Genomic DNA, 26,377 nt, shown 5'->3' on the forward strand with positions numbered 1-26,377 from the left:
GGACCCCGAATAAAAACAGTGCCTAAGCATTTTCTCGACTGTCAATTCAACTCCTGTGAACATAGCACTCTGACTGCATATAATGTGCCGTAAGACCCCCTAACAGTACAAAGACCCCCCAAAACCATATATTTTTGGAAAGTACACCTTGTGCCGAATAAAAATTTGCTAAAACTATCTTTCTGCTCCAAATGTACATACTGCAAAGCAACGCTAAAGGCAGTGGTTTATATGATATTTCTGAAAATCACCAAAAAATATTGCAGTTGGTCGCATTTACCTCACCCAATTTCTTAGATACAATTAGAAAACACCCTCAATATTGACACCAAGGGTCTACTGAAAAGTTTGATGCCCAATATGCATAGATATACCAAAGCAGGTGGGCACGCGCGGACCCCAAATGAAATAGTGCTTAAGAATTTTCTCGGCTGTCAATTCGCCTTCTGTGAAGATAGCACTCTGACTCCATGTAATGTGCCGTAAGACCCCCTAACAGTACGAAGACCCCCCAAAACCATATATTTTTGGAAAGTACACATTCTGCTAAATAAAAATTTGCTATAATTGTCTTTCTACTCCAAACTTACATACTGCAATACTATGCTAAAGGCAGCGGTTTTTATGACATTTCTGAAAATCGCCTAAAAATATTGCAGTTGGTCGCATTTATCTCACCCAATTTCTTACATACAATTAGAAAACACCATAAATATTGACACCAAGGGTCTACTGAACAGTTTGATGCCCAATATGCATAGATATACCAAAGCAGGTGGGCACGTGCGGACCCCAAATGAAAATAGTGCTTAAGAATTTTCTCGGCTGTCAATTCACCTTCTGTGAAGATAGCACTCTGACTCCATGTAATGTGCCGTAAGACCCCCTAACAGTACGAAGACCCCCCAAAACCATATATTTTTGGAAAGTACACATTCTGCTAAATAAAAATTTGCTATAATTGTCTTTCTACTCCAAACTTACATACTGCAATACTATGCTAAAGGCAGCGGTTTTTATGACATTTCTGAAAATCGCCTAAAAATATTGCAGTTGGTCGCATTTATCTCACCCAATTTCTTACATACAATTAGAAAACACCATAAATATTGACACTAAGGGTCTACTGAACAGTTTGATGCCCAATATGCATAGATAAACCAAAGCAGGTGGGCACGTGCGGAACCCAAATAAAAACAGTGCATAAGAATTTTCTCGGCTGTCAATTCGACTCATGTGAACATAGCACTCTGACTGCATATAATGTGCCGTAAGACCCCCCCTAACCGTACAAAGACCCCCCAAAACCATATATTTTTGGAAAGTACACCTTGTACTGAATAAAAATTTGCTAAAATTATCTTTCTGCTCCAAATGTACATACTGCAAAGCAACGCTAAAGGCAGTGGTTTTTATGATATTTCTGAAAATCGCCTAAAAATATTGCAGTTGGTCGCATTCATCTCACCCAATTTCTTACATACAATTAGAAAACACCCTAAATATTGACGCCAAGGGTCTACTGAACAGTTTGATGCCCAATATGCATAGATAAACCAAAGCAGGTGGGCACGTGCGGACCCCAAATAAAAACAGTGCATAAGAATTTTCTCAGCCGTCAATTCGCCTCCTGTGAACATAGCACTCTGACTGCATATAATATGCCGTAAGACCCCCTAACAGTACAAAGACCCCCCAAAACCATATATTTTTGGAAAGTACACATTCTGACGAACACAGAGTTGCTAAAAATATGTTTCTATCCCAAATTATCAAAGTGTAAATGAGGCTAAAACATTACATAAGGAAAAACAATGCAAGCATAAAACTGCAATAAAAATCACAAAAAAGCAAATACAATTAGGAAAATCAACGAAATAACAAAATAACTGATCCGACAGCGTGGTTAGAGGTCAGAATGCTTGATCCAGTAGTCATGCTGTGAAATCTAAAGTTTTTAGGGAAATAACATAAGGGAAACTTAGAAAATGAACTAAAAAAACAAAAAAAAAACCCTATAAGTGTGTGTTTGTGTATGCATGGATGTACAGCTCTAAAAAGTGTATAAATATTTGCATATATGTATTTGAGTATGTAATATATGTGCAAAAGTTTGAAAAATCAAAAAAATCAGAAAATCAAAAAAAAAAAAAACTACTTTTACTAGTATGTGTACTGTGTATATGTAAATGCCTGTAAATGCCTGTAAATGCCTGTAAATACCTGTAAATACCTGTAAATAAGTAAAAAAAAGGGGCACTTACCAAATCTAGATGAAGAGGAGTCCTTTTCAGTGCTTTTCAGTTGAAACACGCCGAGTCACAGCACCAGGAAGTGCGTGGGCGGAGCAGGAACATGTGCTGTGCTGATGCTTGGGACATGGAAGCTGCTGAATCGGTTGCTGCTGTTGCTGCGTCTCTCTGCGACTCTGGAGTGGAGGATCGCCGATCTTTTTCAGGTAAGCTCGTTGCCTAGGGGGTTCTGCTGCTAGCTGCTCCTCTCTGCACGCTGATTTTGCAGTGTGTGCAGAGAGAGAGCTGTTTTAGTAAAGAACGTAGCTCCTACGTTCTTGGCACTTAAAGCCTTTTTTCAAAGAACGTAGGAGCTACGTTCTTGGCAGTTAAAGGGTTAATCCATGCTTACATTGTTATTGTTTTTAAATGGCAGGGCTTTATTTAATGTAACCAATAAACCAATGTGAAATTTTTTTTTTTTTTTTTTTTAATATTCTCTTGCAGCAAAGGTTTTAAAGTAGAAAGAGTGGGAAAAAAAAGATATAAAAAACTACTAATATAAAAATAGAATAGAAATGGATTTGTTCTTAAGAAACAAAAGGATCTTGCTGCAAGGGCTCGTAGGCACAGTTAGGAGTGCGGACCAAGGAGGAGGCAGTTCATCAGACCAAAGTTCATGGTAACAAGAGGGTTTGGCAAAAGAATGTTCAAAGTCCAGGCAAGGGGTTCAATTCGATGAACAGGCAGAAGTCGGTACACAGGAATCAATAAGACAAAGCTATAATCACACCCAGGAATACACAAAGTGAAACCTATACTTGGTTTAGAAACAAACTGGTACCCTCTATCAGACACAATTTCAGCCGGAAATCTATGAAGGTGGAAGATGTGTTGAATAAACAGTCTTGAAAGTTCCAGGGCAGAAGGCAACTTGCTAAGAGGAATGAAATGGGCCATCTTGCTTAACCTGTCGATCACATCCCAGATGACAGTGTGCCCAAGGGAGACAGGTAAGTCCACAATGAAATCCATGTTCAAATAAATCCATGTTTGAGAAGGAATGGGTAAAGGTAAGAGTAGCCCCTTGGGAGGGGAATGTCCAGACTTGGAGGTTGCACAAGTGGAACAAGAAGAAACAAAGTTCTTAACGTCCTTTCAAAGAGAGGGCTACCAAACAAGACGAGAGAAAAGTTCAGTTGTCTTATTCCAGGATGGCCAGCTTGCTTGGAATTATGGGAATGAGAAAGGATGGTGTGACGAAGTTCAGAAGGGACAAAGGCTACTCCCAAGGGAGTATCCAAAGGAGCAGAAGATTGAGAGGCCATGGAGGGAAAGAAAGCAGCCACAATCTTAGCTGGAGGCACAATGGGTTCAGGATCCCCTTAACAAGGGTCTTCAGGAATGAAGCTTCTGGAAAGTGCATCCGCTTTCTTATTTCTGGAACCAGGACGGAAAGTGATGACAAAGTTGAAGCAGGAGAAGAAGAGTGCCCATCGAGCTTGTCTGGGATTAAGAAGTTTGAGTGTTTGGATGTATTCAAGGTTGATACTGGCACAGAGGAACCTTCCAACAGATGTCTCCACTCTTCTAGAGCCAATTTGACTGCTAACAACTCCCGATTTCCCATATCAAAGTTATGCTAAGGAGACAAAAATTTTTTAGAAAAGAAAGCGCTTGGATGCAATTTCCCATCACATGGTAATCTTTTTGACAAGACAGCTTCAGCCCCAACATCTGAAGTGTCAACTTCAATGAAGAAAGACAGAAGAGGATCAGGGTGTCTAAGGATCGGAGCAGATGAGAAGGATTTTTTAAGTGTTTTGAAAGCTTCCAAAGCTTGTGGAGGCCAGCATTGAGATTTTCCCCTTTCCGGATAAGGGACAGGATCGGAGAGATTTTAGACGAAAAACGTTAAAAAAACTGTTTGTAATAATTGGCAAAGCCAATAAACCTCTGTATAGCTTTGGTGCTGGTAGAGAGAGGCCAGTCTTGTATCGCCAAAACTTTTGCTGGATCTATCTTGAAGATTGAAGAAACTTCAAAAGTGCATTTTTCAAGTTTGGCAAAGAAATTATTCTTCCTCAATTGGGAGAGGACCTCCCGTACTAGGAGCTGATGATTATTAGAATATCATTCAAGTAGACGACTACACTATGTCCTAACAAGTCCCAGAAGATGTCGTTAACAAATTCTTCGAAAACCGCAGGCGCATAACATAGTCCAAAGGGCATAACAAGATACTCGTAGTGCCCATCACTGGTGTTAAATGTGGTTTTCCATTCGTCGACCTCTCTGATCCGGATGAGATTATAGGCCCCCTCGAACGTCCAGCTTGGTGAAGAGGCTGGCACCCATGAGCTGATCGAATAACTCGGAGATGAGGGGAAGAGGGTATCGATTTTTCACGGTTATCTTGTTTAGGCATTGGTAGTCGATCCAAGGATGCCATCTTTTTTCTCGACAAAGAAGAACCACGCTCCAGCAGGGGAAGAAAACGGGCGGATGAAGCCTCTTTGGAGATTCTCCTGGATGTATTCTTTCATCGCTGTAGTTTCAGAAGGGGAAAGCGGATAAGTACGTCCTTGAGCAGGCATAGTGCCAGGAAAAAGTTAGACGGGGCAGTCATATGACCGGACAACAGAAGACAACTTAACAAGGGAGTTGGCTGGAAGACAGTTCTGTTGACAGAAGGGAGTCAAAGGGCAATTAATGAGAAAAGACAGTCTTTCTGTATGCATGGTACCCATCTTGAAGGATAACTCCAGAGATGATATATATATCTACAGTATATATATATATATATATATATATATATATATATTGCTTGGTTGCTTGGTATATATATATATATATATATATATATATATATATATATATATATATATATATATATATATATATATATATATATATATATAAAATTACCATTAATTTCAAGTTTAGTAAAAGTGTCCATGCAAATGTATTATTTCAAGGCATGATAGACTGCAATATTATTTTAATTATACTAACTACTTTGCCTCTGACATAATCCAACAATCTAATTGAAAGTCTCTTTCAACCATAATTGACTCAATAACACTTATTTATTGAGTTACTGATGGCGTCTGAGCTTTTTATTTCCATATTTACACAGGTACTTTTTCTTTGGAAGTCTCAAGCTATCAATATTGTTGATTTATTGAAATGTGTTCATGTCAGGATTAAACTTATTATCTCCAGTGCAGTGATTGCTTTCATAGTTTGAAAACAATCAGTAATGTTCTAATCTATATTGTTTATAGAAACGTAATTTTTTTTCCAGTAAACAAGATATATGAATTAGGTTTAATCCAATGATTTAGGTGCTTATATTACAAAACAGGGTATTTAGTATCTATGACATTTTGCTTTAAAAGTGTGCTTTAAGTTTTATTTTATTATAACAAAAAATATTAATTATAACACTCAGCCTGCTGCAAAAAACATGGTGGTTTGCACCTGTTTTATGTACTTTCTCTGGGAGCGAGGTCTTAGATCCTTGAATATACTAATAATATACAGGTATAAGACCTGTTAAACAAAATGCTTGGGACCTGGGGTTTTAAAAATATCAAACCAAGATAACAGATCTTTTTGTAATTTGGATCTTCATACTTTAAAGGAGAAGGAAAGACAAAAAAATTAAGTAAGCTCTATCAGAAAGGTATATATAAATACACCAGTAAACCCTCCAAGTAATGCTGCTCTGAGTCCTATGTCAAAAGAAACATTGCATTTCTTTACTTCTATTGTGATCACATGGGCTTCTGTGTCAGACTTCCTGTTTTCAGCATAAACCTCCAGGGTTAGGGCTTGAGCATGCTCAGTTTGTTCCTCTCTCCCCTCCCATTTCCCCCTCCCTGCTGTAATCTGAGCCCAGAGCTATGAGTGAGCAGAAAGAGACTCAGGCAGGAAGTGATGTCACACCAAGCTAATATGGCAGCTACTATCCTAAACAAACAGAGAGAGCTTCTAGAACTGTTTACTCATGTATGGTAAAGTATTCTGCAGAATAAATATAGTGTTATAGCTTGCACTATTGTGGCTAATCTATTGGCAATAAACTGCTTTGATAGTTTCCTTCTCCTTTAAGTCTACTAAAAAATAATGAAAACATTATATAAACCCAATATACTGCTTTTGCTTCAAGTAAGTATTGGATCACGAGGAAACTTTGGGTGACTTCGAAAAACGAAGTGCCGTGTGTGCTTTAGCGCAGGCGACTTTTCATTATAGTGGATGGGAAGACACGCAAAGGCAGTTCCGGGAGATTGTCGCCCAGAAGAGGCGATTAGTCGCCACGCAAATAAATCTCCCTGAATCTCCTCGTGTGGACTAACCCATAGGAGGTTATTTATCAAGGTCCAAATTTATCTCAATATCGGCTGCTACAAACCCGCACGGGGTTTTAACGCTTATTTATTATTACATTTTCCCGAAAATTTGCTTTGCGTGAAAAGCTCAGATTTTCCCCTTTTTTTTATGAATTTTCCCCAAAATCTCATGGTTTTTTCGCAGTTTTCACCCGAAAGCTCCGAAAACATTTTGAAATTCCCAGAATCCCCCGACACAACCAAAAATCAATAGGACTGTTCCCACTGACTTTTATGCAACCTCGATAGGTTTGAGATGCTGTGTTTTTATATTCGGGCTTTGTAGCCCTCGGGGTTTAATAAATTCCCGAAAAATTTGTGATTTTTTTAAAAGTCAGATTTTATAAAGAGAAATCACAAATTTTTCAGATTTTGGTGAATTTCGGGTTTTCGGAGCTTAGTAAATAACCCTCTAAGTATTTAGACTTCACACAACAGTCAGATACATTGACTTTACTTTACTTTAAAACACTTTAATTTTTTTGGTGTTACTATTCCTATAAGTTAGCTTTTAGTATGCTATAGAAGGGCCAATTCTAAGCAACTTTCCAGTTGGTCTCCATTATTTATTTATTTTTATAGTTATTAAATTATTATCTGATTCTTTTCAGCTTTCAAATGGGGGTCACTGACCCCATCTACAACAAATGCTCTGTAAAGCTGCAAATTTATTGTTATTACTACTTTTTATTACACATCTTTTTAATAGGAACCCATCAGATTCATATTCCAGTCTCTTATTTAAGTCAATGCATGGTTGCTAGGGTAATTTGGACTTTAGCAACCAGATTGCTGAAACTGCCAACTGGAGAACTGCTGAATGAAAAGCAAAATGACACACAAAAAACACAAATAAAAAAATTAAAACGAATTGCAGATTGTCTCAGAATATTACTCTCTATATCATACTAACAGTTAACTTGAAGGTGAACAACCCCTTTAACTACCCTTAGTCTGAATCTTACTGCTGTTTTAGGATTTAAGCTCACATTAACTAGCCATACCTTCTTCTACTGAGGCCTCCTACCTAAGGCTCTTCAGCACCATTCACCTCCTCAAGCAAGAGGGCTCCAAAGAAATATAACCTTGTGCTACATTTCCCTTATAAAGATTACAGAACACATTAAAACCCTGGCTAATAATAAGGAAGAGTATGCCTAAACCTGGAAATGGAAATCCTCTACCTTTACATGGGAGGCCAAACACAATGTTGGGGTTAACCTTAAAGGTACTTTTCTATGTATGTAAACAGAGTCTCTTGTTGCACTTTGAAGGGTAATTTGTTTGCATGTATTGTTGGTGTTGCTCTTTTATTATAAATACTATGGAACACAGGAGGCATCATTTATGATCACAAGGGCTTAAATTAGTATAAAATTGCTATTTTATTATGCCTTATGTATCACATACAGATGATTGTTGCAAAAATAAAGATAAAGATAAAGAGTCTCAGTCCCTTTTTTCCAAAGAGCATTTACTTTCTCCAGGTAGTGCTACTTGCTCAAATATATCTCCGGCTGGACAGAGCTAATTTGATCCCACATGGCAGGCACACCAGAAAAGCCTGTTTCACAAAAAGGAGACACGCTGGTGTTAGAAAAATCTGCCAATGACCATTCAGGGTTCAGAGGAATGTGATAAGTTTTATACTCGCTGCGAGGGGACAAGCAATACAGAAGTAAGCTGCAGGTTGACCAGCTAATACAGAAAGTAGCTGGCTTTTATAGATACTGTAAAATGTTACAATCTTTCTGCAGCTGATCTGGCCCCACGTTCATGTCATTTATTCAGGGGACAGTTAGCTGCGTACAAATGCACTGTTTCAAATTATCACAAAGACTTGTTATTGTTAAAGAAGCTACAATTATCACAAGGACATGTTATTGGTAAAAGAAGCTACATTTCACATATCATGCGTTTCAAGTATTAACTCAAGAATTTCCTTACATTTCCACCCTTTTTATACTTGTGAATGCATTATGTGTGACAGAAAAACATCAGTGATCAGGGACTAGCATAGCTTTTCATCCTTTGCGTCATATATCTGTGTTATAATTATCCACATAGTCATAAGAGCAGAGTGAAGCTGAAGTTTACATGGTTTTAGTAAAGGTAGTATCAATAAGACGTTGCAATAAGCCACGAATGAAAGGGATGCAACAGCACCCACAGGTTACTAAAATAGCTGCAAGTATGGCAGTTGAAATTAACACGCTGGATACAAGTCCGCTCCATTTCCTGAACCAAGTCTGAAGAAAGTCGGTGAAAGGGTTGGCTATCCCAGAGTTTTCCGCCAGTTCATTAGATAACATAGTCAGTCCTTCCAAGGCCTTAGTGATACTCCCATCAGGAGCCTTGTTATTTGGGATGAAGGTGCAACACATGTCACCGAAGATTTTGCACATGCCACCTCTCTCGGCAAGAAGCATGTCCAAGGCTATATGATTTTGCCAGGCAACCAAGGAGGTGGCTTCTAGTTGACTTGCTATACCTTTAAATCCATCACGGGTAAAGTTGACAAATCTCTGTTGGTTGCAGTTGATCCAATCGACGTTCTTGTTTATAGTTGCCCACCAGGCGAGGAAGGATTCAAAACCAGCGGTGATTTGATTTCTGGCCTTATATTCATCTGGGACTCCTCAGGGTACTTCTATATCATCAATGTATACATGATTGTCGAAAGACCCTTTAAGTCGGACTTCTCGTTTGGAGCGGTGAATCATTTCCTATCTTGGTACCTGCGGAATAGAGTTTATGGGAAAAGCATAGAAAGGCAATATCAGTTGTACTAAACAGCAGCTCAATTTTGTGTCTCCACATAACCACCATATATCTGCCCACACACTACGGTGGTCCTGGAACCATTGTTTTTAAATGTGGTGTCATTCTGTGTCAGAACTTTATTTCGGGCACAAAAGGAGGCTGGCATTGCCAGTAATTTCTGACCACGCCCTTGACTATGGAAACAGGTATGGTTACCTGCATATACTGTAATGGAAGGTGGCAAATCTAGCAGGGCAGAGAAAGGACAGGGTGGTACCGTTTGCGGGTTGCTTTTGAGTATATAACTTAAGCACACACTACAACCCTTCTAAGTCATTATCAGGGTTTAGCGGGAATGGCACCGTACCAATGGCTGGCCGTGCTTTTGCGCAAGCGAATCAGTTATCTTTCCCTGAGCGGGGGGACATGTTTGGGACATATTTTAACCATTTGTTCCCCTCGGGGACACCTGTCTCTATTCCAAAAGCTTTTTCAAGGGTGAGATTGGGTAAGTAAGTAAGTCACCCTCCCTTCAGAGCCTGGGCTCAGAAAACCAGAGATAGAGATCTTTTCTTTGAGGAATGGGGTTGTGGAATCTCTCTTTATGGCCTTTGCCCTATCTATGGTTACATTAATTAATCCCATGGGGTCTGTTCCTGTGATGGTAATCCCGAGACCAAAAAGTTTTTGGTCTCTGGGATGTGGATTTTTAATGGTTTGGAGCAGTGGGTTACATGACTTGATCGTGCAGTAAGCAGATGGGGCTTTCTTTATTATGGAAATCTGCTGCTGCATGAATTTCTTTAAGTCTCCTACCCATGGTGCTATCTCCCACCCTTCTGTACTCCACCAGACTGTGGACCAATCTGGGCAGGGCTTTAGTCCGGGGTTGGGGGGTACAATGATGCACATATACTTATTTTCCCAGGCAAAGGACCTAGCAGTCTCTAAGGAATCACTCTGAATTCACTGGCATCAAATTCAACTGTGGTAGTGGTTCTTTCGATAATGGTAATGTCTAGAGGTTTGCTCCACGGTGGATATGAATAACCCTTGGGAGGTAGTCCCCAATCCTGTCTGCCTGTTGTTGTTTGCGCAAGCGAATCAGTTATCTTTCCCTGAGCGGGGGGACATGTTTGGGACATATTTTAACCATTTGTTCCCCTCGGGGACACCTGTCTCTATTCCAAAAGCTTTTTCAAGGGTGAGATTGGGTAAGTAAGTAAGTCACCCTCCCTTCAGAGCCTGGGCTCAGAAAACCAGAGATAGAGATCTTTTCTTTGAGGAATGGGGTTGTGGAATCTCTCTTTATGGCCTTTGCCCTATCTATGGTTACATTAATTAATCCCATGGGGTCTGTTCCTGTGATGGTAATCCCGAGACCAAAAAGTTTTTGGTCTCTGGGATGTGGATTTTTAATGGTTTGGAGCAGTGGGTTACATGACTTGATCGTGCAGTAAGCAGATGGGGCTTTCTTTATTATGGAAATCTGCTGCTGCATGAATTTCTTTAAGTCTCCTACCCATGGTGCTATCTCCCACCCTTCTGTACTCCACCAGACTGTGGACCAATCTGGGCAGGGCTTTAGTCCGGGGTTGGGGGGTACAATGATGCACATATACTTATTTTCCCAGGCAAAGGACCTAGCAGTCTCTAAGGAATCACTCTGAATTCACTGGCATCAAATTCAACTGTGGTAGTGGTTCTTTCGATAATGGTAATGTCTAGAGGTTTGCTCCACGGTGGATATGAATAACCCTTGGGAGGTAGTCCCCAATCCTGTCTGCCTGTTGTTCCTACACTCTGGGGAGTCCTATTTCTTGGGAATGAGGGATGCTCCCCAACAGGTGTATTATTGTGGTTGGTGGCATTATGATATAAGGGGAAGAAAAGCCAAGGGAATAAGATGAAAAACATTATTAGTTCTAACATGCCTGCACAACCCCACCTTGAGAATGGTGTCCAGGTATCATATTGTTCTACTCTTTCCCTACTTCTGCTGCTGCTCCCAAATAGTCCCATGGTTCTTCACTGACGTTGAGACGACCCCCTCCCTAGTGGAGAGAACCCCCTTTGTAGTCAGACTGTATCCAAAGGACTATTTGGGTTCCCTAGCTACTTGCCCTAGTTCTTTTACTAGTTTACAATGACTGGAGTGTACCCAGGACACTCTTTCTGCGATTTTCCCTGATAAGGCCCTTCCCACAATGGAGTCGCCTAATTCTTCATTTTTATTACCTTTACCCACATGTAGCCTCCAGGCTTCACAAGTTCTATTGGGATGGGCTCTCCGGTATCTGGAAGAGAATTTGGAGTAAGCTCTTGTTTATTTAATATTCTGCACGTGTTCCGTCAAACTTTGGTCTGCCTCTTCCTCGATGATCTGAAAAAGGCATCTATAATTACAAGGCAACATTTCTTGTTCTCCCATCTATTGAGTTTGATAAAATCCATGCAGATCTAAAATCTAAAATGAGTATGTTATTTACCATCCCTCCTGTTGAGACATGGCTTTGCCCATGACTCAAAATTGCAACATAGTGAAATAGTGTAGTAGGAAGGATTGGTTTTCCTTTTGGGGCAATAATATTTGCCCTGTTTAAGTTGGGCCCCTTTAGAAACCCATTTGTGGCATTCTGCTTCACTGAAATTATTTTGCATGTCTTTGAGTAACCCTTGATCTAAAAAGTTTGTGTCTGGTGATGCAGTTAAAGCTTGAATGGGAATGTGCTTTAGCAGCCGCATCAGCTTTGGCATTTTCTAATGAGACTGGGTCAGTCTTGGAAAACGGCCTGATTTACTGCCTGTAGGTCCTAAACCATGCAACAACTCCCATCAGGTTTTCCTCATCTGTTAGGACAGCAGGTCCACCACAGGCATTGACCCTCTCTTTAAATCTGGTTGCATACTGGACAACAGACTCTTGAGCATCATGGTTAAATTTGAAAACTGTTTCCCAATAAACTTCTGGAAAAATGGTGCCTTTGGTACCTTCCAGAGCACGTAAGCGGAACCCTACTTGGGCTGGGTCAGCATGATTAGTGTCCCAATTCATTTTGACCAACAAATGTTGGTAAGCCCCTGGACCACACACATGTTTGAGTACAACTAACATCAGTCCAATTAGGGTTGGACAAACATGAGTTCCTGTACAAATTTGTGTGGATTGGTGCGGGGATGTGGAACGTCTTGAAAAATCCTTCTAAGATATGATGCTGCCCATGGAATGTACTCTGTGTGTGTAATGTGACGTGTTGAAGCAGCAGCCCCCGCTTCTACCCCTCTTCTCTAGTTTGTATTTACAGGCGGGGTAGAACTTGGCTGGGGGGCTGGGAACTGCTTGTTCCTCAGTATCAGAGCTGCTATTTTCAGCACTGAAAGATAAATTGTCTCTAAGGTGTTTTTCCTTTTGGTGTTGTTTCTCACTGTTTACTATTTTCTGACTTAACTCCTTTGCTAGCAGCTTTATCTCTCCCTCTAGCTTTCTAGCTTCCTCATCTTTTGTGATTGTGTAAGAGGTTTGATTGGTATTTGATTCGGGTTGGCTGCTATTCTATTAAGCGGATGGTCGCCAAAGGCAATTAACCATCCGGGTGGTTATAAGGCACTTTCCTGATCTCACCAACATGTCCCTTCCCAGTAAGTTGAATGGACAATGGGAAGAGAGAATGAACTGATTAAGAATAGTCTGTTGAATGTCAGGGTCAGTTACGGCTAATAGTGGGGACAAGTATACTTTATCTAATTGTCCCCCTGCTATTCTTAGAAAAGTAAATTCCTCAGTTCTTTGGATAGTTGGCACATCAGGGGGGTGTATAAGGAATCTACATGCCCCAGTGTCACATAGGAAGGTAATGGATTTTCCCCCAACTTCAAGTGTGAGTTGGGGTTTCGACTTACATAAGAGACTACATTCTATGTCTTCTATATTAAGAATTATCCTCAGTTATTTATAGGGGAATGTATACTCTCAGATAGTCATGCCTCCCCAAGGGGGCTCCTGTCATCCCCATTGCTCAATTCTGCTCGGCATTCTCTAGGAAAATGCCCCGGTTTCTCACAATGAAAAAACCTAATTTCTCCTACGTCTTTTACTTACAGTATTTCCCTTTCTCGCTTGTCATCTCAATGGGGTCTGAACCCCCCCTTCTCTCTGCCTATCTCGTCCTCTATCCTGCTTTACCACATACACATCTTCCTCTACTAAAACACATAGTTTAACCCTCGTTTTTTTTTTGTTTTTTGGAGATGTCTTTCAGCATGTCTGGCATATTCATGGACTGCTTGCAAACTGGCTACCCAGTGGTCTACCATATGTTGACTCACAAAACTGCAAAGACATCCTCATAGGAATGCATTTTTTAGTTGTAGCTCATAAGGACTATCATTTACCATGCCCTGATCTGGTATAGGCACACCACTATATGTGTCAAAGACTTCCTTCAGTTTACAATAATATCAATCCACAATCCCTTAATTATCTTATTACCTGACATATAGTTGATCTTGTACCTTGCCTTTCTTGGCATTCCTTTCTTTATTTTCCCTCCTATTACATTCCTCATAATATTGCATTGGAAAGAAACTTATAACTTCACAATAACGTATTTGCATAATGCTTTTACATTACGTGTCTGATGCCCAATGCTCCTGTATGAGGAGGCTGCCATATTTGTGCAGCAGGAGGCCGTTAGCATTAGAGTCTCTAACTGACAGGCTGACAAAACAGTCAGGTTGGCAAAACAGTCAGGTTTAGAAACTTCATCTAATAATTACTTACAAAAACAAACCTCCCAGCAAAGAGAAAAAAAAAAAAAAAAACATGACCTATAGGTAACTTTTAATGTACATTTTTTATCGTCAGTACCTCTCCAACAAGCAATCTATACTGTTCCTTGTCTAATATAGGATTAAAATTATAATCCTCTCTCTACCTTTTAAGAACCTGATATTATTTGGATTCTGATCACGCATGAACTGAGCGTCCTCAGTTAGATCATTGATACTTTTACAGCATTTATTTCCCATGGTTAGTAGGTATAGATGACAAACAATTGACAAACAATTTTGTGGAGTCAAACGCCTGGTGAAGCAGTACTCACGGATATGGCCTCACAGCTTGGAGCTCGGCCAAGTAAAACCTGAGGAGCAAGGTAGTCCGTTTGCCGAAAACGTTCACCGGTCAGTGTATCGCCCTTTATGGCCTGTCTGAGGGGTTGACCATTCCCTCTTTGACTCCCAAACACTCTCTTTCACACACTTTCAAACACAAATTCCGCGGTCCCCGGAGTACTCTTTATCTTTAACGTGCACACGGAGTTAGTTATTCCTGTAGTCTTCTCACACAGACTATGGACTCGTCCGCTTGTCACTCTGTTTCTTTATCAAAGGCGGGCGATTATGCCACTTAACACCTTAATATCAACAGTCTAGGTGACCGGACCCACTATCACTCCCTGTCTCTTTATCAAAGGCGGGCGATTACGCCACTTAACACCTTAATATCAACAGTCTAGTGACGGGACCTTTACGTAGCAACAGTCTAGGTGACTGGACCCACTATCACTCCCTGTCTCTTTATCAAAGGCGGGCGATTATGCCACTTAACACCTTAATATCAACAGTCTAGTGATGGGACCTCTACGTAGACAACTAATAACAACAACAACAAAAAGAAAACATATACGTTACCAGATTCCAGTGACCCTGGTCGCTGTGTTCTTTGGAAACCGTCACTGTTCCCCCAAACGAGTGCAACTGGCCTCTCTTTACGACAGCTGTCGGAGGTCTTTCGGTTCAGTCCACAGAGAGAATATGATTAACCCTCTGCAGTGACCACAGTCACGTTTCCCGTTTGAGAAGACAGATGTTGGTTTCCGGCTCGAAGGACCAAGTTGTTAGAAAAATCTGCCAATGACCATTCAGGGTTCAGAGGAATGTGATAAGTTTTATACTCGCTGCGAGGGGACAAGCAATACAGAAGTAAGCTGCAGGTTGACCAGCTAATACAGAAAGTAGCTGGCTTTTATAGATACTGTAAAATGTTACAATCTTTCTGCAGCTGATCTGGCCCCACGTTCATGTCATTTATTCAGGGGACAGTTAGCTGCGTACAAATGCACTGTTTCAAATTATCACAAAGACTTGTTATTGTTAAAGAAGCTACAATTATCACAAGGACATGTTATTGGTAAAAGAAGCTACATTTCACATATCATGCGTTTCAAGTATTAACTCAAGAATTTCCTTACAGCTGGATTCTCTACCCTCCCTTGGGCACAACTCACCAGGGGATTCACACAGATGGGTAGGCTGCTCCTCCATAGCAGGAACAGGCATCCACAGTGATGAAATCCTTTCAGACAAGTAAATGCAGCTTGCTTAAAATCGTCAGGGTATTGCTTCCAACACTATCAACAGTGTGAGCACGACAAACCCCATTTATTCACAGCTCCAAGCATGCTCCAGAATGTGAGCACACAAAGTCCTCCTCTGCTGAACTACAGCTCTCAGCACTCTCCATAGTGTGAGCACATACAAAGGCATCCAAGCTCTTAACCTGCATGGTTGAGCTTACCAGGCTTTGAAGTATCCTGCTTCAAGCCTGCAGGGCTATCAAACTCCCTTTAAGCCTTACATCCTGCAGCACTTCTTGATCACTCTCCTCAGTGAAGCAGAAGTCAGCAATGGCAGTGTGAGCACATGGCTCTCCTATATAAAATCAGTTGCGCAGCGACACCTTGTGAAACCCTCCGTTATCTGCCAGACACACTGCACAGGGACAAGCCTCCTGCCCCTTCCTTCACAAGTTGAACCTGTAGCTGGAGAAGCAGGGGATTTCCCACCATGTGGTACTCATATTAAGGAACAGATGGGAATTAACCCTCTGTATCCCTACATTAACTTATGGTTTATAACTTTATTGATGATGATTATTGACTATAGATTCTGGTGTACATTGATACCTAGGTATAGGAAGGACTCAACCCATCTAAGAGAAGTAGGGTCAAGCTGCTTCATGAAGACTGGCTGGTCTATGGGAAATAAATTGTATGTATCCAAGTTAACTTGAAGTCCTCAGTATCATTTAATGTTGTCCACCATGGCTAAGACCACCTTCAGTAACTATACTGGGCTGTCTAAATATAGACATTGTATCCATATAGATGCACTCAGTCCTTACTATAGAGGTAATTTACTTACCACGTTTGTGCAAAAAATTACCTTTATTTAAGACACTTGTGTCTAATTCTGCTCCTTGTGTGTGGACAGTAGGGATGTAGCGAACGACGGAAAAAATGTTTGCGAACATATTCGCGAACTTGCGTCAAAAAATGCGAACGGTTCGCGAACGTCGTGAACCCCATAGACCTCAATGGGAAGGCGAATTTTAAAAGCTAGAAAAGACATTTCTGGCCAGAAAAATGATTTTAAAGTTGTTTAAAGGGTGCAACGACCTGGACAGTGGCATGCCAGAGGGGGATCAAGGGCAAAAATGTATCTAAAAAATACATTGTTGACACAGCGCTGCGTTTTGTGCTGTAAAGGGCAGAAATCACACTACGTCACTCAGGTGATGTTTCTGGACACGGAATGTGAAAAAGCTCACACAGCTAGGTGGCACTTGGTTAAAGACTGGGCAAACAATGCCTGCAAGGGCAACGTATACAGTAGTGGATACGGAATATATTATTGCTGCTGTAAAAACATCACTCAGGTGATGTTTACGGACACGGAATTATTATTGTGATTTAGACAGAATGTGAAAAAGCTCACACAGCTAGGTGGCACTTGCATACCTCCCAACTGTCCCTCTTTTGACCACTCAACCCCCTGTCCCTCTTTTGTACTGGAAAGTCCCTCTTTTCTCTGCACTGAACAGCCAGAAAAAAACCAGTTTCTAACTTAATTGGCTTTTGGCAGAGAGCTCAGAACAGCTAACAGGTGCAAATAAGATACTTTGTAACAATTTTGACTCTGGTTGGTGCTGGTAGTGGTGAACTACTAGGAGGAGCAGCACACCAGTCCCTCTTTTCTCTGCACTGAACAGCCAGAAAAAAACAAGTTTCTAACTTAATTAGCTTTTGGCAGAGAGCTCAGAACAGCTAACAGGTGCAAATAAGATACTTTGTAACAATTTTGACTCTGGTTGGTGCTGGTAGTGGTGAACTACTAGGAGGAGCAGCACACCAGTCCCACTCCCCAACACAGCTAGACTAATAGCTCTGGGCTCTTACAGTAGCAAAGTAAAAAAAACAAAAAAGAAAATAAAAGCAGTCCTTACAAGGACTATTGGGTTACAGGCAGCAGTCAGCAGATGAGAGATCAGCAGCAGGACAGCTGCCCACAGCAGCTACATACAGAGCACTGCAGTAGAAGGTAGATTACTAGTCAGCAAAGCTAACTAACCTAAACTCACTGTCCCTCAAATCCCTGCAGAGTTCTGTCCCTACAATACAGAGCAGTATCAAGTAGATTACTAGCCAGCAAAGTTACTATCAACTGTCCCTCAAATCACTAAACAGCTCTCTCCCTACACTAGCTCTTCCAAGCACACACAGGCAGAATGAAAAAACGCTGCAGGTCTTCAGTTTATATATGGAAGGGGAGTGGTCCAGGGGGTGTGGGGGTGGTCCAGGAGGGAGAGCTTCCTGATTGGCTGCCATGTATCTGCTGGTCTGGGGTGAGAGGTCAAAAATAAGCGCCAGCTAAGGCGAACCCAAATTGGCGAACGTCGCGCGACGTTCGCGAACATTCGGCGGACGCGAACAGCCGATGTTCGCGCGAATTAGTTCGCAGGCGAACAGTCCGCGACATCCCTAGTGGACAGACAAAATGACTGTCAGGGGCCCGGACTGTAGCAAAAATAGAGTGGCTTCCCAAGAAGAAGTTTTAGCAGTTGGCAGTGGTGTGGCAGTTGTATGAGGCACCATAATTTATTCATGGGGTGTGTGGTGCCTTTGTGAGAAAAAACACAACTCCATGCAAAAAAGTTTTAAGATATTAAGATATATCATTATGCCTGTATATACTCTATCTAAACTCTTACACAAAATATAATAAATGGTTATATTTGACTGTCATCTAAATAGTGTTAAAAAAAAGTCGCCGCAACAAAAAAAAAAAAGGCCATTGACTTTAATGCATTTGGACAAAAAAGCTGCCTTAAGAAAAAATGGCCATTGACTGCATTTGGCACAAAATAATTGTCATGCGGAATTTTTTTTTTTTTTATCAACCATTGACTTCAATGTGTTTCGCAAATTAATTGTTTAGCCCATAACTTATGATCTTGTTGGTCCTACTATTCCAAACCTACCAGGGATCAATGTAGAACACATGCTGAAAACTTCATTATGGTACTTGCATCAAAACACACTTCTTTATTGGTGCAAATTCCATTCATCCTGCTTGTTTGTTGAAAGGTACACCTATTGAAACTGGGAAACAGTGGAGATGTGTATACATTTATAAGAGGGTCATATAAAAATCACTCTAATGCTTTATTTACCAGTAGGTCTTCCGAGCTTTCCAGCTGACGCAAGGTTACCCATTCCGATTAGCCTAAATATTAGGAATTTTTTATAGTGAGAGCAGTGAAGATGTGGAATTCACTGCCTGAATCAGTTGTACAGCCTGATACATTAGATAGCTTTAAGAAGGGGTTGGATGGCTTTTGAGCAAGTGAGAGAAAACAGGTCATGGAAGACTAGTCAGATTGCCATTTTGGATTCAGGAAGGATTTTTTACCCCCTCTGAGGCAAATTGGAGAGGCTTCAATGGGGTTTTGCCTTCCTCTGGATCAACTAGCAGTTAGGCAGGTTAAAATAGGGTCTAAAGGTTGAACCTGATGGATATGTGTCTTTTTTCAACCTAATGTACAATGTTGGTCTCCTTTGAGATTCTGTTGCAGAAGCAATTCTATAAGGGAGTAACTAAAACACTAAATTTCAGACGTGCAAACTTTGACAGTATAAGGGCATCTCTGCAACATATTAAGTGGGAAATGCTTTTCACAGGGTTAAACACAGAACAAAAATGGGAAGTCTTTAAAATGCTGCTTAATAAATATACTTGTCAGTATATTCCACTTGTAAGCAAGGAACGTCGTTGCAAAGCAAAACCTTTTTGGTTCAATAGAAGCGTTGGTGTTGAGGTGGGTAAGAAAAGACGTGCTTTTAAGGCTTTCAAGTTAGCTGGTACAGCCGAAACATTTATAAGGTACAAGGAGGCCAATAAATCATGCAAAGAAGCTATAAGGCAAGCTAAAATTGCTATAGAAAAGGATATTGCAGCAAGCAGTAAAAAAAATCCCAAATTATTTTTTAAATATGTCAATAGTAAAAAAATGAAGCAGGAAGGGGTGGGACCCTTACTATCAGAGGGGGATCAGCTGGTTGATGAAAACAAAATAAAAGCGCAGATTCTGAACTCGTATTTTTCATCTGTTTACACAAATGAAGAACCAGTAAGTGAAGGTTTCCTTCTTAACACTCCCAATTCTAGTAATACAACTAATGATGCATGGTTCACACAAGAAGAAATTCAAAAGAGACTTGAACAGGTTAAGATTAACAAAGGTCCAGGGCCAGATGGTATTCATCCCAGGGTAATTAGCGAGCTTAGCTCTGTGATTGCCAAACCTCTTTACTTAATTTTTCAGGATTCATTGAGATCTGGTATTGTGCCAAGAGACTGGCGAATTGCTAATGTGGTGCCTCTATTCAAAAAAGGATCCCGTTCTCAGCCTCAAAACTATAGGCCAGTTAGTCTGACGTCAGTATTAGGAAAGCTTTTCGAAGGGTTAATAAAGGATAAGATACTGGACTTCATAGCAAATCATAATACTATGAGTTTGTGCCAGCATGGTTTTATGCGTAATAGATCTTGCCAGACTAACTTAATTTCTTTTTACGAGAATGTAAGTAGAGACCTCGATTCTGGGATGGCAGTGGATGTGATTTACTTAGACTTTGCTAAAGCATTTGATACAGTGCCACACAAAAGGTTACTGGTTAAATTAAGGAATGTTGGCCTGGAACATAGTATTTGTACCTGGATAGCGAACTGGCTAAAAGATAGACTACAAAGAGTGGTGGTAAATGGAACATTTTCTAATTGGACCAGTGTTGTTAGTGGAGTACCGCAGGGCTCTGTACTAGGTCCCTTGCTTTTCAACTTGTTTATTAATGACCTGGAGGTGGGCAATGAAAGTACTGTTTCTATTTTTGCAGATGATACTAAATTGTGCAGAACTATAGGTTCCATGCAGGATGCTGCCACTTTGCAAAGTGATCTGTCTAAACTGGAAAACTGGGCAGCAAACTGGAAAATGAGGTTCAATGTTGATAAATGCAAGGTTATGCACTTTGGCAAAAATAATATAAATGCAAGTTATACACTAAATGGCAATGTGTTGGGAGTTTCCTTAAATGAAAAGGATCTAGGGGTCTTTGTAGATAACACGTTGTCTAATTCTGGGCAGTGTCATTCTGTGGCTACTAAAGCAAATAAAGTTCTGTCTTGCATAAAAAAGGGCATTAACTCAAGGGATGAAAACATAATTATGCCTCTTTATAGGTCCCTGGTAAGGCCTCATCTGGAGTATGCAGTTCAGTTTTGGACTCCAGTCCTTAAGAGGGATATAAATGAGCTGGAGAGAGTGCAGAGACGTGCAACTAAATTGGTTAGAGGGACGGAAGACTTAAATTATGAGGGTAGACTGTCAAGGTTGGGGTTGTTTTCTCTGGAAAAAAGGCGCTTGCGAGGGGACATGATTACACTTTACAAGTACATTAGAGGACATTATAGACAAATGGCAGGGGACCTTTTTACCCATAAAGTGGATCACCGTACCAGAGGCCACCCCTTTAGACTAGAAGAAAAGAACTTTCATTTGAAGCAACGTAGAGGGTTCTTCACAGTCAGGACAGTGAGGTTGTGGAATGCACTGCCGGGTGATGTTGTGATGGCTGATTCAGTTAATGCCTTTAAGAATGGCTTGGATGATTTTTTGGACAGACATAATATTAAAGGCTATTGTGATACTAAACTCTATAGTTAATATAGGTATGGGTATATAGAATTTTAATTAAAAGTAGGGAGGGGTGTGTGTATGGATGCTGGGTTTTCATTTGGAGGGGTTGAACTTGATGGACTTTGTCTTTTTTCAACCCAATTTAACTATGTAACTATGTAACTATGTTACTATGTTGGCACCCTGGATCTGGTGGTCACTTACTTCTGTCGAGTGAATCAGATACAAAGTTTTGAACTCCAGAAATGACACAACTTGTTCTCTGGAAATGCTAGAAATTGCAATTTGCAATCTCTGAGATTATGCTGAATGACATTGGAATGGTGTGTCATAAGTTGTATTGTGGGTAAAAAAACATTTCAAACTGCATCTAAAAATGACACTTTGTACAGATTATCACCCTATATTTTGTGGAATAACTGAAGAATTTCAACCAGTTGCCAGTAGAGATTTGCCTCTGACGGGCGGTTATTTGCAGGGGAGATTTTTACATTTCTACTAGTTGGTTCTGCTCCCAATGTTAGATATTGATAACAACAGGTAAAATGTAGAACATGCACTATGTTTTATAGGCTAATTGAGTAGATTATAAAATTCAGGCTTTCTGGACTACTTGGATCTCTTATTCTGGCATGGTGTATAATACATAAACTGGAAAAGCATGACATTTATACACACTAGCTCAGGTTAAAAACTGTTATATATATTACATGTACATGTAAAACCCATTCTGAGATATGGCTCAATCTCCCTAAAATGAGATGCCTCTGCAGAGACTGATATAATGAATACCTAATTGCTGAAGCTGAGAAACTACTTTGTTTGTGGCACAGTCTAAACAAAGGCAATGCATTCCTGTTTTTTTTAATTTACTAAAATAAGTAGGAATTGGAATTTGTATTGTTTTATATGTAAACCCCCCTTGTGCTTTGTGCAAAAAAATGAGAATAACTGATCAGGCTTACTATGTGCGGTTTTCCTTTTTCTGTGGTGTATGATAGCAGCTAATGAAATGCATGTTTCTTTTTGATTTTTAATCTACAGGTCTTTCGTCCCTGATTCAAGGACATATTGGGTCAGAATGTCCTCTTTAAATTCTCCATCTGCTGTCGAGTAGCAGGTAAATGGTTAGTTTGGCTCGCTATTTCTGTAATCAAAAAGCACAAACATATTTATAAAAATATGTAGGATCAATGATTAAGCCTTCTGATTAACAGCTAGTGAGCAATAACTTACACACAGAGCAGTGGAAATACAGAGATTAATTTAGTTTAAAGGGATACTGTCATGGGAAAAAATGAATCAGTAAATAGTGCTGCTCCAGCAGAATTCTGCACTGAAATCCATTTCTCAAGAGAGCAAACATTTTTTTTTATATTCAATTTTGAAATCTGACATGGGGCTAGACATATTGTCAATTTCCCAGCTGCCCCAAGTCATGTGACTTGTGCTCTGGTAAACTTCAATCACTCTTTACTGCTGTACTGCAAGTTGGAATGATATCACCCCCCTCCAAAAAGAACAATGGGAAGGTAACCAGATAGCAGCTCCCTAACACAAGATAACAGCTGCCTGGTAGATCTAAGAACAACACTCAATAGTAAAAACCCATGTCCCACTGAGACACATTCAGTTACATTGAGAAGGAAAAACAGCAGCCTGCCAGAAAGCATTTCTCTCCTAAAGTGCAGGCACAAGTCACATGATCAGGGGCAGCTGGGAAATTGACAAAACGTCTAGCCCCATGTCAGATTTCAAAATTGAATATAAAAAAATCTGTTTGTTCTTTTGAGAAATGGATTTCAGTGCAGAATTCTGCTGGAGCAGCACTATTAACTGATTCATTTTGAAAAAAATGTTTTTTCCCATGACAGTATCCCTCTAAAATGAAGTGTTTACATTCAATAGTCAGTTCAGCATTAATTCAACACAATCAGGGACCAAGTGCTGACTTAGGCAATATTGTTTAAACACACAAACTTTTATCTTCAGCAAAGAGTCAGTAATTCTTACTGATCAAAATGTAAACTTCAACCTTTTTTGTCTGTTTATTCTTAAGACTATTTGTTGGGTAACAATGGATGTTTATTTACCATGTAACAAAAGAATGCCTGTTTTACTACTGACTGTTTCCCAGCAATATATGTAGACACGGTAGGGCACTGGACTCTTCTAAGGACACCCTGGTGAAGTAAAGCAACTTGCCACTGCTGGACACTTGCCTCTCAAAGGCTAAAACTTTACCAGATGCTCCTTCCTTCAAAGATGCCACTGATAAGAAGTTGGAAGGTTTCCTTTAGGCAATATTTTATCAATTAACGATCTCCTTGCATATGCAGGAGGCTAGCGCTTGTCTGTGTGATGCTTCTCTGAATGTTTATAAGGTTGTAGCATGTTACTCCACCCCGGTGGCAAATCCTCACCATGTCTAGTGAGAGGTAATCTCTGAACAGATTCAGAATTTTTTGTGGCAAGACATTTCATAACTCCAAGTGCTCCTCCATATCCAAACAATTCTTCTCAAGAGGATGGTACAATCCCAAGGGCAAGTTCACTTGGCAGTTCAGAATATGTCCTCCAACTAGAAGCAGTCCTCCAGGGGGCAAAAAGTTGAGACATTTTGCATAGAAGTGGTCAAGGGCCATAGACAACCCTTGGGTTATTGAAGCAATAGCATCCGAACCAACTTAATTTTTGTTACTGTCCCCCTCATTTTTCATGTCCAGGGTTCCAAAGGAACTTTAGAAGGGTGCAGCTTTTCTTTTCATCACAGATGACTTTGTTTATTTGAGATTTTGGTCCACAATTCTCCTTCTCAATGGTTTTATTCTAAAGAAGAATGGATCATACTGTGTTTTATCTCAAATGTCTCAACAGGTGGATCATTTATCATTTTTCACTTTTCAGATCACCCCCCCTACCCTTCAGGCTCTCATCAGGAATATTTACCAAGATCATTACCACTATGACGGCCACCTTCCATAGCAGTCCCTATCACACCATACTTGGGCAATCTTCTGTTCAAGTTACAGCCCATGTCTCAGCCCTCTATGCCACAATCTTGCACTAGTTGTCGCCACACCAACAAATTGCCACAGCTTCTGCAGGCACTGTTGAAGCTTATTGTCTTAGCTCTGTTCAGGACTCTTGGGGGCCCATTCACTAAGCTCGAGTGAAGGAATAGAGGAAAATAGAGGAAAAATAGTTCAAATTTCGAACGTTTTTTTTGGCTACTTCGACCATCGAATTGGCTATTTCGACCTTCGACTACGACCTTCGACTTCTAATCGAATGATTCGAACTAAAAATCGTTCGAATATTCGACCATTCGATAATCGAAGTACTGTCTCTTAAAAAAAAACTTCGACCCCCTAGTTCGCCACCTAAAACCTACCGAGGCCAATGTTAGCCTATGGGGAAGGTCCCCATAGGCTTTACAAGGTTTTTCTGATCGAAGGATGTAATCTTTTGATTGAACGTTTATTCCTTCGATCGTTCGATCAAACAAATTGCGCTAAATCCTTCGACTTCGATATTCGAAGTCGAAGGATTTTAATTCGGCAGTCGAATATTGAGGGTTAATTAACCCTCGATATTCGACCCTAGGTAAATTTGCCCCGTGATGTTTTTCATCTGCTTTTAAAGTTCATCACATAAGAGCTAACTGTGTTAGAAATGACCTGTCCATTTACCTTGTTTGTCTGTACATTTCTTACTTATTCCTTGTTGTTCTGATGTAGAGATGAATAAGCACATAGAGTGTGCCCATCTGCATAACAACACCCTGATGTTAAGGAATCATTTATCTGTAATGCTTGATACCTTGGGTTTTCTGGATAAAGGGTTCTTAACATAATATAGACAACAATTCCTTAACCCCCCATATGTAATAAAAGGCACTATGTTTGCCCAGAATCAGTAACCCATGGCAACCAATAAGATGCTTGCTTTTAAACAGGTGACCAGTAAATACTGCCTTCTTATTGGCTTCTATGGGTTACTACTCCTGGGCAAACTTAGTGCCTTTTATTTTATGACCCCTAAGTCTGCTAAAATGCAACAATCTACTGGAATAATTTTGCCATCAAAATGGATTTATGTTAGCAAGTAAACACAAAAAATAAATCTGTATAAAGTTAAAGAATTGTTAATTTAGATTTAAAATGGTCCATAAAGAAAATTATTTCTGGATTTATAATGGGTTTCCAAATAAATGATCCTATAGCAGTACTGAAAATTTACAAAATAGGTTTTATTGTTAATTCACAATTAAAAACTTCAAAATGACTGTTTAATAGAGGTATAGTTCTTCATAACTTTTGCTATGCTCAATAGAAGATAGGAATACAGTTTAAACACTCAAATAAAGCTTTTTATTGATCATATAATAATTTCCAGCACAATATATTGAAGGATATTTATATAACACACAACTCTAGTGATATTTATGTTAGGCAAATGTAAAGAGAACAGACAGAAAACTTTATGAATATATAAAAAGCACCTGTGCTACTGAGGTACACAACCCCTATGTTAGTAAGACAATGAAGCAAATAATTGGTAAGACCACTTCCTTACCATAAATAATATCATGCAACAAAGAAAATTATTGTGCACAGTCTGTAATTATTACTGGTATTATAAAAGTTATAAAAGAGCCAACCAATTTGTCAAGATATACTACACTATTGTGTGCTATCAGTTTTTTCTCTTTGAGGTTCTATGGAATAGAAGGGACATATGGACATTATTTACACCATCACCATTGTATAGACTGTGTGCTATAATTTTCTTTGTTGCATGAAAACCTATATGACCATCCAATACTTATTAACAGTCTGCTTTAGTTTGCATTCTTTTTTGCACTCTGCATTCTGTACTTTGCAAATGAGCCCTTTCTTAAATAAACTACTACTACTAGTGATGGGCAAATCTGAACCCGTTTCACT

General features: G+C 39.9%; 1 pseudogene; it reads left to right on the plus strand.

Annotated features, from left to right (window-relative positions):
• The first annotated feature begins 3,445 nt into the window (after positions 1 to 3,445).
• LOC121394093 overlaps positions 3,446 to 26,377 on the plus strand; it is a 58,923-nt pseudogene continuing 35,991 nt past the window's right edge.

The sequence above is a fragment of the Xenopus laevis genome, chromosome 5S (assembly GCF_017654675.1).
Source record: "Xenopus laevis strain J_2021 chromosome 5S, Xenopus_laevis_v10.1, whole genome shotgun sequence".
Taxonomy (NCBI): Eukaryota; Metazoa; Chordata; class Amphibia; order Anura; family Pipidae; genus Xenopus; species Xenopus laevis.